This window comes from Zophobas morio, unplaced genomic scaffold, assembly GCF_036711695.1.
Source record: "Zophobas morio isolate AGI-343-1 ecotype UQ-CSIRO unplaced genomic scaffold, CSIRO_AGI_Zmor_V1 ptg000049l, whole genome shotgun sequence".
In the NCBI taxonomy this organism is placed as follows: Eukaryota; Metazoa; Arthropoda; class Insecta; order Coleoptera; family Tenebrionidae; genus Zophobas; species Zophobas morio.
This window is the reverse complement of record NW_026972154.1, coordinates 1,550,704-1,565,499: the sequence shown is the minus strand read 5'-3', so window position 1 is coordinate 1,565,499 and position 14,796 is coordinate 1,550,704.

Sequence of the window (14,796 nt, the reverse complement as noted above, 5' to 3'; positions counted from 1 at the left end):
TCGACAGGGCGAACCCCATTTATGGAATATATTTCTGTTTAATTCAAACCGATTCAAACTTTAATTTCTTAATGGTACACATATTTGTATTAAAAATATCTACCTGACGGTTAAGCCAGTTACCTATGTAACACAATCTGTACACTGGTGAAAACTTCAGAACATTTGTTCGAGGTGTTGGTAACGCAAATAACTCCGGTTTTCTAGATATAAGTAATCTAGGACTTCCATTAAAACATATTCTTCTCAATATGTCATGACAATCTAATCTGTTATTAACAACCTTATAAATAGTGACTGCCAAAAATAATTTATTACGGTTTTCTAATGCTGTCATAGAATATCTCTCCAAAAGTATAATTTGTGGAAATCCAACCGGAGGATACGTTCTCTCCTCTCTAAAATACAGATATTTAAGGAACCTACGCTGCACCTTTTCAATATTGTTTATATGTATATTATAGTAGGGGAACCAGACCACATTTGCGTATTCCATTTTGGTTCTTACCAGTGCAATAAAAAGTGAAATTAACGTCTTTGTATTCACAAAATCCTTTGAATTTCTGAGTATGTAACCAAGGGACCTAAAGCACGCAGAGACTACATAATCGAAGTGAGCATTAAAAGACAATTTACTGTCAAACTTAACTCCTAAGTCATGAACAATGTTCGGTCTAGAGACTAACTCACCTAATATGCTGTAATCAAAATAGATAGAATTTTTCATTTTAGAGAAGGACATAACGTAGCATTTTGTTTTATTGACTGGCAATTCATTAACTTTGCACCAATTTAAGACTTGATTTAGGTTGCCATGTAACTTTACACAATCTGCCGATGACTTCACTTTTGTGAATATTTTTAAATCGTCCGCATATAGTAAATAATCAACATTCAGGATGTGACTTATATCATTGATAAACACGGAAAATAGAAGTGGCCCCAGCACCGACCCCTGTGGCACTCCAGAAGTTGGAAATACATCCTTTGATGAGCATCCACTGCAATAGACAAACTGTTTCCTAGCACAAAGATAAGAGTGAAAAACCTTAAGTAGCGCTGGTGAGAATCCAATGACACCAAGTTTATACAACAAAATATTGTGACTTATTTTGTCAAAGGCTTTCGAAAAGTCCATGTAAATGACGTCCGTCTGACCGCCCTCATCAATTGACTCGCTTAGGAATTGAGTTAAAGACACTAAATTTGTCACTGTAGACCTGCCATGCATAAATCCATGTTGGTTTTCAGAAATATTACTTTTTAAGTGAAAATAAATGTTATTAAAAATCACCATTTCAAAGATTTTAGCGAAGTTATTTATTAAAGCAATTGGTCGATAGTTTTCGATAGCCTTACGATCACCCTTCTTCAATATCGGAACAATTTTAGAAATCTTCCACAACTTCGGAATTACACCACCTGTTAAGATTTTATTGAACAAGATAAACAACGGCTTTACCAATGTGGGAGAACAGTCTTTTAAGAAAATAGATGGAATTCTGTCTGGACCAGCGGTATTTTTACGTTTCAATTTTTCCAAGGCTGCACTGATTTCGTTTTCAGTTATGTTAGGAATGTGTAACACTCCACTACAAATATCTGGTCCATCACCACTGAAATTTGAAGGTGGATTGAAAACCGATTGAAAATATGTTGCAAAAGCATCAGCAATATTTTTTGGACCTGATATCAGAGATTTGTCATATGTCATTGTGGACGGGATGTTACTACTGCCTTTTTTCAAATTCACATACCTCCAAAATTCCTTGGGATTATCTACCATATGTTTTTCAACCTTTGCATTAAAAATTTTGTATTCACCCGATATTTTAATTTTAAGCTGTTTACGCAACTCCTTGAAAACCTGCCAATCATCTTGATTGTTGTATTTTCGGCATTTTCTATAAATCCGATACTTTTTGCGAACCATTTTTATTATTTCTGGCGTAAACCAAGGAGGGAATGTATATTTCCGATTTGTGTACTTCGGCACATACTTGTCTAGTACAGAGTACAAGATATTATAAAATGTATCACAAGCTGTATCTACATCTGAGCACATTTCTAAAGATTTCCAATTTACTTCCATGAGAGCTTCGTATAAAGAATTTAGATCAGCTTTATGGAAATTATAACTAGAGCTTGACGAATTAGGAAGGTTTCTATTTGCAGTCTTCTGAAATTTTATTGTTGCCATCAGAGACGGATGATGCGGGTCTTCATCAACAAGAACATCGGAAGCCTTAGTTACTATAGGATCTATATTTGAAAGGACTAAATCAAGTATTCTGTTATAGACATTAGGTACAAAGTTAAACTGTTTTAGATTTAAAAAATTACTAAGATTTTTCAAATGACTAACTTTCTGTGAAATATACTCAGGAGGATTATTCTGTACAAAGTCAGGAAGATTAAAGTCACCCATAATGACAATATCTGCACCTACAATAAAATCTAGCGAACCAAAAGCTTCAAAAAACATCTGATAAAATTTAACAGGTTGTGCAGGTGGAACATACAATAGAAAAATGTAAAAGAAATATGAATCATTATACACTTTCACGCAAATAATATCCATTTGAGTAAGAGAACTAAACAAAGTGTTATCAAGGTTGATTTTTTCAAAGGCAATATTAGACTTAAATGCAAGCAGAACACCCCCACCTCTAGATGTATCCGTGGCTAAAAAATTTCTATCTTTTCTCACCACATTGTAGTCAGAACTAAATAATTCACAATTACTAACATTTTCATTTAGCCAGGTCTCAGTGAGCCCAATAATATCAAAATTTGTTGTGTACACACTATTGAAAAATGAAACAGTTTTGCTATTTAAACCGCGCGTGTTTTGATAATACAATACTAAATGTTGATCTGAAAAAGTCTCAGCAGTTGAATTAAGTAGTCATTGTTTAAATAGCAAATCCTTTTTAAATTTTACAACTGCACGCTGATACATTGGACAGTTTACATCCCATGCAGCATGTTCTGGATTTATATTTGTTTCACCACTTTCAATAGCAGTTACACAGTTAATGCATTTTAATTGCTCACCTTTACACTCAGACAACGCATGCACCTGATCACCAACCGTTGCACACCTGGGACAGGACTTAATAGCTTTACAGTATCTTGAACTATGGTGAAAACCGTTACATTTGTAACAACGTAAAATTTCGATTGCATCAAAAACACTGCAGTGATCATAACCGACAAAGAGGCCCCCTAAGTTCATAACAGTGTCATACGATTTTCGATCCAGTTGGACGATTGCCTGGTATATTCTAGGGTTCTTTTTTGTATGCCAAAACTTGATGATAGAACATTCAGATCGAAGATTTATATCAGTCGTATTGCTCCTGATTGCATGATCAACGTATTCTAGAATTTCATTTTCAGAATAGATCTGATTCATACCAACAATTTTCACTCGGGGTTGCACACCTTTAAGCTCAACTATTTCATACTTGTCACCTAATTTTTCATCAGCAGCTTTTTTAAAACGGTTGTTATCTTCTTTGGAAGAGAAACCAACAACCATACCCCCATTTCTCACTGATTTTACTTTGGATAAAGACAGCTGCATATCCACAGTATTAATATTTTCTTTCACATCAACTTTGGTTTTAACTGTAGTTTGTTGAACCTTCGGCTTGATCAATATAGCAGGCTGCGTCTTATTCTTTAACGTGTCAGAATAAGAGGGGACGGAATCAACAACAGTAGTAGAAGTAGCTTGAGATTTACTAAAATTAGCTTCTGCCGTTTTCAGAAAATTTACCTTTAAATCATCGAACACAGTATCAAGTTTCTGCAGCATTTCAGTGTACTTTTCATTTAGCAAAGCAATTAGACCTGCTTGATCTATGGAAAAACACTTACGGTTGCAATCATTACACTTCCAAGATATGCCTGGTAAAGATCTCATATGACGAAGCAACTCAGCGGGAACACCAACACAAGCTGGATGAAACTTTTTGTCACAGGTACCACTGCATGAAATAAAAGACATCTCCTCCGCATCAATTGCAGCAAGGCAAACTCCACAAGAAAAGAACATGCTTAAAACGGTATTATGAGTCTATGAAAATATCAAGAGTAATTAAATGCAAACGTAAACAGACCGATTTGTTTACACAAATCAGCTGTTTCTGACGACGCCGAGAACGGCGCGCCAAGCGACAAATCTAATAACTAACCAAGTAAACAGTTACTTACTTCAAGAAAAAAAGGAAAATTAAAAGGAATTCCCAATAAACTGCAAACAGCTAAAAAAAATCGTACAAACGTTGAGACTTTGCTCTCTTAGCTTCCCGCAACAATTCTTTGGCTTCTTTATTTTGTTTCTCGTCTCTAGTGCGTTCTATAAAACCATCAGCTTGTCCGATTCGATCTTCTGTAGCTTCCACAGAATCTGAAAAATATACATCCCTAGATCTTCGACCTTCTTCAAATTTTCTTTTAGCTTCTTTATATTTGCGCAACGCTGCCTCGTACTTGTCCAACGCTGTTTCATATTCTTCGTTCGCAACCATCACAGAAGCTTCATTTTCTAATTCCGTAGCTGTATTGGTACTTCTGTTTCCACTTATCTTCAATTCGGAAAAACGTATCTTCTCCTGTGTCTCTCCACTATACACCAACTCCAACGATCGTTGGAAGAAAGACTTCGCACTCGAAAATTTACCTTCTGCTGCTTGGAAGCGTTCTGTTCTTTCCATAAATAAACCTTCTTCGAACATACTTTCTCCATACGAACTAAAAACCTCACTTTCTTCACTCCTGATTTCCCTAACTATATCAGCTTTACTTGCTAAATTCTTAGCGTGACTAAGATGGTCAAGAGCTTGGTCATACAACCGCCGCCTCATCGCCTGTCTAGCTCTCCTCAACGACTCTTCAGCTTCTTCGTTCTTGTTTTGTTCGGCAGTATTTTCGATCGTTACAATGATCTTCTTATTGTCAAGTCTGTATGTCATTTTGTGTGATCTTCTGCTATGGTCGAATCGTGCGCAACATCCCTCAGCATATTTTAGATCTATGCGGAAAGTGTCTTCGGATTTGTCTTTGAAAGTTAACGTGACAGTCACAGGACAATGGCTTGCAGGTGAGAAGAGGTCTACGATGCGTTCTACTGATCGTTTGGCATTTATGGATAAGCCGTTTAGATTGCTGCTTGGATCATTACTCTTCACAAAATCGAAACTATCAAAGTCGTATACAGAAGTGTTGACGATGTCCGTGCTTGTGTCGTTGACGATTTTGATGGTTGAGGACGTGGTGCCCATTTTTGTGGAAACTGGAAGGTTAAAAACTTTGTGAATGTTAATTCTAAAGCTCCACTTCGAAGTTGTTAAAGTTAAGATTTAGTCTTTCGTCATGTAACTTCCCCTAGAAGTGTCGAATGAATTTAGTTGCAGAGGAAGATGTACAGAATCTTGTTTGAAAACAAAACCTACGGACCACCCTTATACTTTTGTCACTATAGCAAGGTGCTGCCTCTAAAAAGAAGGCAAGGATCTCAGGAAACACAAATTTTGTACACTAAAATAGAATTGCTCTAAAATTATTTATTTGGACAAAATTTCCTTTGCACTTGAAATTAAACATTTAAATAAATTCATTGTCTTAGAAAAAAAAAGTTAACGAAGATGGGATTCAAACCATGCGCGCAGAGTTCAAACTGTTCAATTTCAGTGCATTAATCACTCTGCGACCTGCGTGTTTCGTATGTGAACGTGAAACCCGTGGTAAATATAATGCAGATTTCTGTAAAGCAATTGTGCTTAAACATCAAGGTAGATCCATAAACCACAAGTTCAGGATCATGATATTTTTTTTAATTTAATAGTCTACCAGGCAAAATGTTGGCGTGACGACATTCAAACTGTTTGCCTACGCTCGGGAAGTAACAAAGTTTAAAAATGCAAAAACATTTAATATTTGCAAAGCTAAATTACAGTAACAGCTTTTATCAAAAATACAGCATGTAAAAAGACAAGTAAGAACAAAATAAGTAGTTTTAAAAGTATAAAAATATTTAATATTGGTAAAAATGGATTACAACAGTAAAGTTTTTATCAAAAATAGCACTATGCAATATGTTATGTGAAAAACACTGTCGATTTCTTTTGTTGAAAACGATGTAGCAAAAGCTTCGTTTTAGTGCATCACATTTCCGACGTAAGAAATCGACAATGTTTCCCGAGTAACGGATACAGTTCTGTTAGCGGAAAACAGTGGTGAAAACTACGTTAGGAAATCTCCATAAATAATAGAAATACTGTTTTTTAAAAATTCATGACAAAAATTTCACCAGAGTGCTAAAAAGATGACAATAAATTGCTTTAAAGAAACTGTTCTAATCTTATGTAGCGCAAGGTGTAGAAAGATTATTATATTTGAAATTTCATAACAATAGGACATTATATCATAAAACGGAGATATTACGTTCTGAAAATATACTAAAAACCCCATGAACCAAAAGTAGGAACTCTTACAGTGTCGATTTTGTGTCGTCGACGATCTTGATGGTTGGGTGCGTGTATTAAGGTTTATGGAAATTGGAAATTTTTTAGAAGCTAATCCTGGAATTTCACTTTAAATACGTTGTTTCTGTTGAGAAGTAATCTTGAGGCAGGGGCTTGTATGAATCAATAACTAAAGATTCTCCTTCAAAATAAAACCTGAGGACTACCATTACAATAGAAGAGGCAAGAATCTCATTAAATGAGAATTTTAAAAATTGACAACAAAAACACACAAAGTTTAAAAGCGTAAAAACATTTAATATAATATAACCTGGATTACAGTAAAATTGTTTATCAAATGTCATGAAAAGCAAAATACAAAAAACTTATGTTGATAACTATGATTTCAGACTAGTTTTCAGGCAAGACAACTGTTTCTCCAACTCTTTTACAAACATCTTCTTTTTCTTCTTGACTGCCTCTATATTACCCACAACATCCGCCATATTTTCATAAACATTTTTCAAACAATCACGAATCGCAATTGCAACCTCCAAACAAATTTCTTCTACTACTTCGTCAATATCGTTGTTTTTTTCTCCAATGGAAAGGCGTTCCTCAAGTTTAGACGCAAAAGATGCAATAAGAGGGACAGTGTTTGTCAGATCAGCGATCCCTTGGGTTAGAAAATTGGTAGGTGATTCATCCAAGCCAGTATCTAATTGTTCAAAGATTTTGTTGGTGAAACCACGTACTCTTGTTTTGATTCCATTTTCCGCCAAGATCTTTGCAACTACTGTATTAATATCGACCATACTAGCTGTTCGAAGTTTGTTTTCTAGAGACGAATTTTGCTCCAAGAAGTTTTTCAGCGCTTGGATGATCATCTTTACCATTTGGTCTATAACCGAGATACAAATTTCTCTGATCACTACGTCCACGGTTGTGGTCAGAGGAGCGTTAATGTCAGTAAAGTCTTCTACTTCCCCAAAAACGACAGATTTGAAGTGTGTTAGTTGTTGGTACACGTTTTCTAACAAAGGAGATACTTTCATCACCACATTAAACTCGACTTCGACCATCATTTTGCCAACATCGTTGTTACAATTCCCTCCTTTCAAGCCATATTCAAGTTGGGCAGCAAAATTGTTGACGTAGTTGAAGATGTCATTCAAGTCAAGTGTAAGTTGAAAACTGGAAGACACCAACACGACCACCGATTTGCCCATTTCATCTTCCAGCAAATTTAGACATTGTGGCACGAGTTTCCTAAACAGTCTTTCAATCAAACCTTTCTTCAGAAGCTTTCTAACAGCTTCCACTATGAATGTTCTGTTCGTAGTTTGAAGTTTGAGCATTAACGGTTTGCGATTCTTAATGGAAATGTTCAAACGCTGCTTAAACTCCTCTAAAATCCTATCGGAAATTTTCTTCCACAAAAACTTCTTCGTTATGTCTAACACTTGTGGTAGACTTTTCAAGCTCTTGTTTTTCTGTCGAACAAAGTTCGTGCCGCTATTCAAAACTTCTTTTATTAGAGGTCCAACGAATTTCGACATTGCCATACGAACGTCGAAAATTATATGTTCCACGTAGTTATCTTCATTTCCAAGATGGAGACGAGCTTCAAGATCAAACACAAACTTGTCAACGTACAAAATAAACGGCGTTAAGTCGAGGCCCGCTCGAATTGCTGTAAATAACATTCGGAAGTCGTGTGTACCATTTTGAAGGCTTTCACAAAGTTGCTGAAGGAACACCAAAATTTTGTTTCTTTCGGTGTTCATTACACTGTTCACAATTGCTACGATTTCGTCGGACGGATTTGTGCGCAACTTATTCTTCAAAGATTCGTTAGCATTTAACTTTTTTCTCAAAGAATGCTCGAAAAATTTCACCAGTTCGTTGGCAAGCGATTCTTCAATTTCCGTTATCAAAATGTTTTTAATTTTCTCTGTATCTATTGGCGTATCGTCAAAGTTGGTAAAATTATCTTCTTGTACAACATCGATGATATTTTTAGTATTTTCGTAAATCTTCTTCAGCAGAGGCGTGACGATTTTCATGATTTCGGACTCGATTTCGTCGATAATGGTGTCAACGTCGTTGTTATATGAGCCGTCAGTGAGGACATTTTCGAGATCTTGGGCAAAAGTATCTTGATAATTTCTTAAGTCGTTCAAGTGGATACTGATGTCAAAACTCAAGCTCAGGATTGCAACACCAGACTTACCGAATTCTTTCTGGAAAGAGACTAATACTTCCGGAACAAGCTTTGTCAGAAGTCTTTCAAGCAAACTTTTCTTCAAAACATCGTTGAATTTTTTTTTGATAACATTGTACGATGTACGAAGTCTCTCCATTAATATTCCACGTTTCCTTATAGATCTGCGAAGATTTCTTTTAAATGCCTCGGTTATCTTCGGTTGGAGTAAGTTCCAGACAAAATTGATTATTCTCGAAAATTTTTCAGAAGTGCTCACACTCACACTTGCATTGTTTCGTTGATAAAACAGCTGTTCCATGAGAGGTTCGACTGATTTCATTAGTTTTAAACAAATGTCTTCAATAATTCCATCAGTGTTGTTGTTTTCGTTTCCACCTTGTAGACTTTTTTCCAGTGAGAGCGCAAACTGGCCGATGTACACAGAAACCCCTGACATTTTAAAAATTGCTTCTAGACTTCCACTCAGTAGCTTTGTTTTTGACATACCCTCGAGTGTTTCGTACAGTTCGTAGAACAACTGTAGAATCTTGACGGTGTCATTGCTTAGAATTTCGCTTACTGTAGTATTAATTTCGTCTAAAGGCGTTGTTCGAAGTATCTCTACCAAACTCGGCAATTTCTTACACCCAGAAATGAGCATCTTTGTTAAAAGTTGGAAAAACTCTCCCCGGAATTCGTACATTAAAACATCGACCATGTTCGTGGCAATGGGGGGCAATTTGTCGACAGTATCTTCAATACGGAAACTGTCCATACTCCGAACCGCCGAAACTATGTCTTGGGTTCCTGTGATGACTTTCTCTAGCAAAGGTAAAAGAAAATCCTCCATCTTTGAAGAAATCATTTCAATAATATCCTCGACTTTGTTGTCGCAGCAGCCACCACTGAGAGCTGCTTCCAAATCTGCTGCAAACTTGCCACTACATTTAACAAACTTGTAGGTACAGATGGTGACACTAAATCCAGAACTAACAATCCGACCTACAGGCACGATTTCCAACGACTTTAAAACGGCGAACGCGACCTGGAACTGTGCAATTCCATGGTCCCTTTGCAACTGTTTAACCACAGTAAATATTGCCGCTTGCTCTGTCGTCCGAAGCTTCTCCATTAAGCCTGAACGGCCTCTAATCGACTCCTTCAAGACTCTCTTCATCTCGGATCTAAGTTTGTCGACGATTTTTGCCGACATTGGCTCCATCACGAAATTTTCCGCAGCTGAAATGGTCAGTTCTTGCAAATGCAGCTTACTTGCGGTAGGAACGACCTTCTTGACGTTGTTGTAGCAGTCCTTCAAAAAAGCGATAATTTTTGCAGCCGCTTTCCCGCACACTCCTTCGATAATTTGGTCGACGTTGTTGTTTGCAGTTCCACCATGGTCTAGAAGGTTTTCAAGATTCGAAGCAAGGTTGTCAGCGTAGTTCTGGAAAATCGGCAATTTGGTGATTGCTGCGGCTGAAGATAAAATTTGGTTGAAAGGCACAACATCAAACTTTTCTGACAGTTTTGAGTAAATTATACCCACTACAGTCTTAAACTCGGTCCCGTTTAACAGTTCCTCTACTGCTTTGTCTATGTCCTTTCTTTGTGATCTGAGAAGTCTGAACCTCAAATCGTTGTTCTTATTAAGAGAGTTTCGTAGTTCTTTCATAATCCTATTAAACAGTTCCTCAAAGACTATATTTTCTATACGTTTTATAACGTTGTTGTAAAGAGCAGGGTGGTTCACGATTTTCGTGCCGGTTTTCATCGTGACGTCCAAAAGTAAATCAAATCCTGTTACTTGAAGCTTCCCCAGTTTTTCCAATGCTTGTAGCTTTTCCAGTATAGCACCACAGTCGAGATTTGCGAATAGCTCTGGATTGGTGCAACTCAATTCATTCAATTTGGTTAACTGTTGAGCTTTGGTTAAGTTTTCCAGTTCAGCAGCCAAACGAAGCTTCTCGAAGTGGATTTGTATCTTGTCAACAACTTTAGCCAAGCATTCACATATGCTTTTGAAACGGGTGCTTCCATGTAAGAATTTTGACAATCTTTGACAATATTCGATGGCTTTGTCTAGGATCACTTTGGACTGCAAAGCGGCACTAAAACCGAAAGTGAGAATAGATCTCCCATACTTGATAAATTTGGACTTCATGAAAGCCATTGTGTCGAATTCTTGATAGCCTGGTGATAGGACTTCAGATATGATGTCTACGAGGCCTTCTGAGTATAATATTGAAGCGATTTGGCTCATCATGGGGAATACTGGAAGGAAGGCAACACCAGTGGTCAGGGCTGCAATTCCAGCACCAATTTGTATCTGAGCTGCACGAATGACAGTTGGTGGAACATCGTGCACTTCTCTCAAAAAAAAAAGAGTATCAATTCCTATAGACTGTACTTCATGAAGTTCGTGACTAGTGACTACTTCATTCAACTGCGAGCTTTTAAAGGCGTTTTGAAACTGTTCTTCCGCTGTTGGAATTTTACCTTGGGTAGCCACAGCAGACAGCTGATTAATTTGTTCTATTAAACTCTCAACGTTGCCCTTATGTAGTTTCAAGCAACTAAGGCGAGAATACATGTGCTTCAAAAACAAATTCTCATCTTCATTGTCTTCCAACGCTTGTTCTGCACAGAAACTGTTGTCTTCGCTCATTAAACAACTAAGAATATAATTAATTTCGTTGTCGATAGCTTGTTCAGCTTTTTGCAAATATCTAATTGCGTCAGTTTTATATTCCGTATTCTCATTCACCGTGATGAAAAACAAATTTCCTACGGCTTTCTTAATTCTGTACATTATTTGTCCACCATCGAGTATCGCAATATGAAAAAGTTTCAAATAAGCTCCTGCCAATAAATTCAAGTTGTTGTCTTCACTCATTTCGATGGCCTCCTGTAACACCTGAGAAGCTTCCTTTCGGTCGCCGTTCTTCAGATGGTACTCCGCCAAACCTAGACAATAATACGGATTATGACAAATCCTTCCACCAATGATGTACTTTGCGTCTTCACGAAACTTGTCAAATTCAGCTTGTGCACTTGTCTTTTCTATTTCTTCAACTTTGAAGTCTTTCTTCTCCAACCAAAAAGCCCAAAACTCCTTCAAATCGTCGAGAACAAACCTTTCCTGCCTCTTCCGCTTACTTCGTCTTTGATCACCATAGAATTTTAAAAAGAGACCGAAGAGTTGATCTTTGAACAGCAGTTCTTTCACGAGAAGGTTTTTGATTTCTTCCAATCTTACAGATTCCGAGAGGTCTCTCATTCGCTTGATTTCGTCGTCCCCAGGACGAACTTCTTCTATGTTCAAGTGTTCGATTCCGCTTTGACGGACGATCAGTTGAGCTGAACCTTTGTTCCCTTGGCGAGACGTTCTACCAAAAGCTTGCTCTTCTACTCGTAGGTTGCATGGGAGAAAACCGACGCAAACGTGTAGACCCCCTTTCAATTCCAAATCTTCTTCTGTTCGGAAGTTAGTTCCGCGTCCTCCTATGTTTGTGGCTAAGATGATGTCCCCGATTTTCACTGGTTCTTCTGGTTCTTTCGCGTTGTCTTCGTTTGCGTAAACTCTGGTCTTCTGTATGTTCATAATTTGCTGGTTGAGGTTGAGAAGATCTTCTTCTGTTTCGCAGATTACTAGAACCGCTCTTTCGTTGTTGATTTTTTTGAAAACTTCTGGGATGACTCGATCAACCCATTTGTCGTCGTCGACAACCACCATGGGATATTCTTCGAAGACCTTCTTTTTGTACGTCGGGATTTTTGCGTAGTTCACGTTGTAGACTTTCGAGAGTAGTTGTTGCTCTGCATGAGAGCCCAAAGTGCCGGTCATTCCAAAGATGTTTTTGTCTTGGTATTTCTTGATGTAGCCGATGTTGGAAATGAAACTGCTGGTCAAGCTTTCTGAAGTTAGGTGAAGGTTGTGTTTGAGTTGCACGAATTGGTGTAAGCCATTGGACCAGACTGTGTTATTCATGGTGACACCGGTGTTTAGGTAGTCCACCGGTGCTATGACTCTTTCGCCTTCGTCGTTAACAATGAGGCGATATTGTTGATGTTCGTGACAGTGGTACTTGGCGTGAAGAGCGTTTGTAATCAGGACGTCTAATTTACTTTTTGCGTAGTTCTTCAAATGGAACGGAATCAAAGCAATATTTGTCGGATCACTTGCTTTGATTTTTTCAGTCAAGTACTTCTCCATTTCGATGGTGGATTCTTCATGCATCAAAGTATTAATTCCACAAGTGTGAGGATCCTTTTCGATTTTGGTTTGGATTTCTTGGCAATAACTTTTTTCAGCTTTGTGTAACTCTTGCCAGATTTTGATGTAGATGTACCTCAGACTTTCCATTCCTGGGTAAGGTGAGGCAAGTTTGGCAATGTGTCCTCCATTATCGATCAACATGCTATCAACTTCGTCTAGAATTACTTGGCCGAAACCTCTACCATGTCTCATGTTAGTTCCTTCACAACTATCGGTCAAAAAATCAAACTGAAAGCTACAAATTGATCCGTAAAGAATATTGGCGGTGTAGCATTTCTTAGACTGACCGTAATTATTGCAGGCAACAGTCAACCCAAACACTGTGTAAAAATCTTTGGTTTCGTTGACAGCATCTTGGGCTAAAACTGGATTGCTGGTTATAACATCGACTGTCAAACCTTGGAGTGCCTTAATAACAGCCAGTAGACAAACGATGAGGGTTTTGCCCTCGCCGGTTTGTATTTGACACAACTGGCCTTGATTCTTCCGATCGTGGAAAAAAATCAGTATTGACAAAATTTGGGTTGAACGAAGTCGACGTCCATGTTTTAATAAATTGAAAGCTCTATCCATGACGGCAATTGCTTCACAAACAGAGTTGTCATCAGTGCCCAAATGACCTTTCTTCTTTTTCGCCCACTTATTGATAGCTTCAAGACCATTATCTTTCCACTTTTCGTACTTAGTTTTAACTAGTAACAATTTGTCTTGTATCCGTTTAAGATCAGTTTGTTCTTGTTGTGGATCGTCTTGGTCCATGTGAAAGTGAATTTGAGGCAACAAATCTTCCATCGGAGTACACTCAACTGAGGGAATTTCTTCGTTGTGTTGACCATTTTTGGCGATGTCTTCGACAAGAATGCTGATATCTTCAGGGACGAGAGAATCATCTTTTGTTCCTTCTTCTTCTGTGATTTGTTGTCCAAGCGACTTTATTTCGTTGTAATCGACACCAAGCTGTTTGTGTACCGTTTCTAGTGCTTCTGGGAATAGTTTCTCATTTTTGCAGGATTGGAGAATCAGAAAAATTTGCCGCAAGCGTTTCATTTCTTTGGAAAAATCTTCAGCAGCCTCTAGTCGATACTCCTGCGCTTTATCATCTACACGGATTTTGAAGTCTTCGGAAAACTTCATAATGTGCTCTTCTTGGAGACATTTTTTTCTGGCTTCTTCGAGTCTCTCGTGGTTTACGTCCTTTTCGTCTTTCTCGAGCTCTTCTTTCAAAATTTTGTGATAGTTGGCGACGTCACTTGCCAGTTTTCTTGGCAACTTCTTTACGAACTGTTGCAAATACGCTTTGAATTTGGCATTCTTCGACAAATGAAAAGTAAAACTGACGGCAGCATCGAATTTTTGTTTGTTGATTTCGGATCCGTTACAAAACGAAATTTCAAGAAACTCGTTAGCTATATCGCGTGGTTTCTTCTCGAAAAACTTCAACAAGATTTCCAAGTTCCTTAGACAGAGGGGTCCATATAGGAAATCTTCGTCTTCTTCGTGGTCTTGGTTCTTGTGAACAATAAATTTCACGTCTGGCACTAGATCTGTCAATGTTTTCTCAACTTCTAGAGGAAGGGAAGCACCGGACGAGTCCTTGTATAAAACTGTGCTTTCACCACCATCTTCCCATACCAGACAAAAAACAACCCAGAGATCTACCGATTTTGGCAAAACAATAAACAGCGGCCCCTCGTTTTCAGGAACGCTGAATTTCCTCACAAACTCGTCGAGACTCTTAAAAATGCGGCACTGCCCCTTGTAGTCAAAATTGCTTCTCTTCATCAAAAACTTTGACGCTTTCTTTACATCCTTCCTGTTGTAGTGTTGTATCGATATAAATT